Source organism: Schistocerca americana, unplaced genomic scaffold (assembly GCF_021461395.2).
Source record: "Schistocerca americana isolate TAMUIC-IGC-003095 unplaced genomic scaffold, iqSchAmer2.1 HiC_scaffold_389, whole genome shotgun sequence".
Lineage (NCBI taxonomy): Eukaryota > Metazoa > Arthropoda > Insecta > Orthoptera > Acrididae > Schistocerca > Schistocerca americana.
This window is the reverse complement of record NW_025726114.1, coordinates 5001-10000: the sequence shown is the minus strand read 5'-3', so window position 1 is coordinate 10000 and position 5000 is coordinate 5001. Positions and strand designations below refer to the sequence as shown.

The window sequence follows — 5000 nt, the reverse complement described above, 5'->3', positions numbered from 1 at the left end:
TGCACTCGCAGTCGCAAAAACGTACGGCAAGTATATTACTCGGAAGAGTCAATGACAGTCCAAGCCCCCCTGCGTGGGAAGAGTCTTCCTAGGCCATGACCCACCGGAAGGGCGCAGCGTCCCCCACCCCAGACATGTGACGTCAGACTATCGGTATTGACGACTAGACTGATTCCTTATAATCATTTGCCATACACCGGTGGAAGCTGCCGAGACGAGTAACTACATAGCGGGCTCGCCGTGTCACTAATGTACAGAGATACAATAGTTTCGACTGGAACCGGATTAAACGTATACACGGCGCTGATTAGTAATAGATAGAGCCATCAGAATACAGATAATGTATAGACCTGTCCGTATACATGCTGAAAGACTCTGCTCACAATCACACGTCAGCCAGACACTCTTATCACGCACTACTCTCTGCCTGTAACAGGCACACAGACAATATGTAAGCACCAGCATGGAACAACACCCAGTGCATCCTCTCTGCCACATTAGACAATCCACACTATCATAACCAGACCGGGAGGTCCACTCGGAAAACAGAATATCCCACCCTTCCGACAACCACCATTGCTCAGCTAAGCCACCAACACCCACACATGTCCCAGACAGGGGTGCACCCAACATCACAATACTGCCTCCTGTCACACCACACAAACAATGGCAGGAATGAAAGACACAGGTCTGCCACAAGCATGGAATCAGAGCGCCGCCTGTTATGAGCCAAAGGTGCACCCTGACGTGGCAAATCAGATGATGCCGCAGTCATTTACTTACGATAATCACAATCAACAAACCGGGCCCCCCCCCCCCCAAGTGCCTTAACCTAACCCGTATTGTACCTTAACCTAACCCGTATTGTACCTTAACCTAACCCGTATTGTACCTTAACCTAACCCGTATTGTACCTTAACCTAACCCGTATTGTACCTTAACCTAACCCGTATTGTACCTTAACCTAACCCATATTGTACCTTAACCTAACCCATATTGTACCTTAACCTAACCCATATTGTACCTTAACCTAACCCATATTGTACCTTAACCTAACCCATATTGTACCTTAACCTAACCCATATTGTACCTTAACCTAACCCATATTGTACCTTAACCTAACCCATATTGTACCTTAACCTAACCCATATTGTACCTTAACCTAACCCATATTGTACCTTAACCTAACCCATGTTGCGCCTTAACCTAACCCATGTTGCGCCTTAACCTAACCCATGTTGCGCCTTAACCTAACCCATGTTGCGCCTTAACCTAACCCATGTTGCGCCTTAACCTAACCCATGTTGCGCCTTAACCTAACCCATGTTGCGCCTTAACCTAACCCATGTTGCGCCTTAACCTAACCCATGTTGCGCCTTAACCTAACCCATGTTGCGCCTTAACCTAACCCATGTTGCGCCTTAACCTAACCCATGTTGCGCCTTAACCTAACCCATGTTGCGCCTTAACCTAACCCATGTTGCGCCTTAACCTAACCCATGTTGCGCCTTAACCTAACCCATGTTGCGCCTTAACCTAACCCATGTTGCGCCTTAACCTAACCCATGTTGCGCCTTAACCTAACCTATGTTGCGCCTTAACCTAACCTATGTTGCGCCTTAACCTAACCTATGTTGCGCCTTAACCTAACCTATGTTGCGCCTTAACCTAACCTATGTTGCGCCTTAACCTAACCTATGTTGCGCCTTAACCTAACCTATGTTGCGCCGTAACCTAACCTATGTTGCGCCGTAACCTAACCTATGTTGCGCCATAACCTAACCTATGTTGCGCCTTAACCTAACCTATGTTGCGCCTTAACCTAACCTATGTTGCGCCTTAACCTAACCTATGTTGCGCCTTAACCTAACCTATGTTGCGCCTTAACCTAACCTATGTTGCGCCTTAACCTAACCTATGTTGCGCCTTAACCTAACCTATGTTGCGCCGTAACCTAACCTATGTTGCGCCTTAACCTAACCTATGTTGCGCCTTAACCTAACCTATGTTGCGCCGTAACCTAACCTATGTTGCGCCTTAACCTAACCTATGTTGCGCCTTAACCTAACCTATGTTGCGCCTTAACCTAACCTATGTTGCGCCTTAACCTAACCTATGTTGCGCCTTAACCTAACCTATGTTGCGCCTTAACCCAACACACGTTGGGCCTTAACCCAACACACGTTGGGCCTTAACCCAACACACGTTGGGCCTTAACCCAACACACGTTGGGCCTTAACCCAACACACGTTGGGCCTTAACCCAACACACGTTGGGCCTTAACCCAACACACGTTGGGCCTTAACCCAACACACGTTGGGCCTTAACCCAACACACGTTGGGCCTTAACCCAACACACGTTGGGCCTTAACCCAACACACGTTGGGCCTTAACCCAACACACGTTGGGCCTTAACCCAACACACGTTGGGCCTTAACCCAACACACGTTGGGCCTTAACCCAACACACGTTGGGCCTTAACCCAACACACGTTGGGCCTTAACCCAACACACGTTGGGCCTTAACCCAACACACGTTGGGCCTTAACCTGCTCTGTAATTGTCATACGACGCGTTAAATTAGTGTAGTGTTGCCTAACTGCAACCCCCGCAATATAGTTTGCTACTCGCACTGCCCGGTCCCCAGAGTATCGCTTCATGTTAAACACCTTGCAGCTATACACTGTAATGCGGATGGCGGCAGGACGTACATGCTCAATGCCCTTCGCAGTTGTTCATTGGCATTCGCATGGCGAAGCACAGCCTACGTTGTGGTACGGCTTGTGGCAACTGTCCGCTGATGTTGTACGTCCAAATCACACACTGTACCGCACATTGGTCCTCATGTACTGAATGATACATCGTGGTACATGTGTGACCGTACCACGACTGCGCCAACAACGGCGAACCATACGGTCCAAATATTGTGCACTCAGCTACGTGTCGTCTCCCTATAAGAGCTGGATTGCAGTATGGTATGCCGTGGATGGCGATCAGCATGAGCCGTCTGTTGATGTAGTGGCGCGTGTTGTCAGACGTAGTCGTCTCTTCTCACACACCGTGATAGCATGGTGCACTGCGTTCCACATCTGCGACATGCGACAGAGGCCGGTTGACAGTCGTTCGCGCAATGGACATCGCATACGTACGGGGGCCACCTTCCACGTGTTCGCGAAGCGTGCACATGTTGTTGCGTGTATGTGGGCAGACATAGTGTGTCGTGACACCTGACACAGGCATGCAACAATCGTTGAATTTGCAAATGGCGATGGACGTCTACGTTTGCTGGTGACGTTACGCAAATGAAGAACTGGTAAACCGTTGTGGTGCGGTTGTTCTCGCTAGAGGTGAATCAGTGATGGCGACGATCGGTTGAGCTACCAACCGGTTGTTTCAGCGATACCCACCATGCCCACGAACGTGAATGGCATGTGGGTGTGAAGCGATACGCGGCGGTGGCTGGGTGGGACCGTCCCCGGCCGGTGAGGGGGGGCCTTCCGGCGTGCTGGCCGCGCGGTGCGTGGGCGCACGCGCTACAGCCGGCTGGTGGGGGCGGCCAGTGGCAGGCGCGCCGGCCGACGGAGGCGGCAGGCGGCGCAGCTGCGCGCCGGCGCACCCTGCACGCGGCGCCGTGCGGCCAAAGTAGGTCCTCGCGGGCCCGGTGCGAAGCGCGGTGGACATCTGCAGTGTGCTGGTCCGATTGAGGACTGTGTGCGCTGAGGATGCGCCGCCGCCCGGCGCTCGGCGCCGCGACGCCGTCTGCTGCTCGGTCGCCTCTGCGGTTCTCGCAGGTGGATTGTATCGCAGCTGTGCGGACGTGTTGGCGCGTGCGCTGTGCTGGGAGAGTTCGCTTCGGCACCCAAGTGGGGCTTTTGTCCTTCTGTGGCGCTGGCGTTGGAGCTGCCGGCCACCGTAGGTGGCGCGTGTTGTCTCCCGCCGGCAATGCCACGACAGCACGCTCCCGGGCCTCTGTCGGCAGCGGCAAGCTCAGTTGGGAGCACGGGTGGTCGCACCTAAAGCGTCTACTCGCCAAACTCCGGGCGATTGCGCCTCTCTCGAACCCGACCAAGTACTTAGGACGGCGCTGCGCGCCGCCGGGACCTGAGAGGGTTTCGAGGTGTATTGTGCAGGGGAGCTCAGCCTCCTCCTGTTTGCAGAATAATTGAGCGGACGCTTGCGTGTTCGCGCGGGCCCCCGGGACACACTCCCGGGCGGCCGGCTGCTCAGCTCTAGTTGACGCAGCTCCCTGGTTGATCCTGCCAGTAGTCATATGCTTGTCTCAAAGATTAAGCCATGCATGTCTCAGTACAAGCCGCATTAAGGTGAAACCGCGAATGGCTCATTAAATCAGTTATGGTTCCTTAGATCGTACCCACGTTACTTGGATAACTGTGGTAATTCTAGAGCTAATACATGCAAACAGAGTCCCGACCAGAGATGGAAGGGACGCTTTTATTAGATCAAAACCAATCGGTCGGCTCGTCCGGTCCGTTTGCCTTGGTGACTCTGAATAACTTTGGGCTGATCGCACGGTCCTCGTACCGGCGACGCATCTTTCAAATGTCTGCCTTATCAACTGTCGATGGTAGGTTCTGCGCCTACCATGGTTGTAACGGGTAACGGGGAATCAGGGTTCGATTCCGGAGAGGGAGCCTGAGAAACGGCTACCACATCCAAGGAAGGCAGCAGGCGCGCAAATTACCCACTCCCGGCACGGGGAGGTAGTGACGAAAAATAACGATACGGGACTCATCCGAGGCCCCGTAATCGGAATGAGTACACTTTAAATCCTTTAACGAGTATCTATTGGAGGGCAAGTCTGGTGCCAGCAGCCGCGGTAATTCCAGCTCCAATAGCGTATATTAAAGTTGTTGCGGTTAAAAAGCTCGTAGTTGGATTTGTGTCCCACGCTGTTGGTTCACCGCCCGTCGGTGTTTAACTGGCATGTATCGTGGGACGTCCTGCCGGTGGGGCGAGCTGAAGGCGTGCGACGCGCCTCGT

The 5000-nt window shown here is 53.0% G+C and overlaps 1 non-coding gene across 1 annotated transcript in view; it reads left to right on the top strand.

Annotated features, from left to right (window-relative positions):
* The first annotated feature begins 4242 nt into the window (after positions 1-4242).
* Positions 4243-5000, top strand: part of LOC124582022 — a 1910-nt gene continuing 1152 nt past the window's right edge. Inside the window, exon 1 of the ribosomal RNA XR_006973644.1 lies at positions 4243-5000. This exon is cut by the window's right edge and continues 1152 nt beyond it. This is a non-coding gene — a ribosomal RNA (small subunit ribosomal RNA).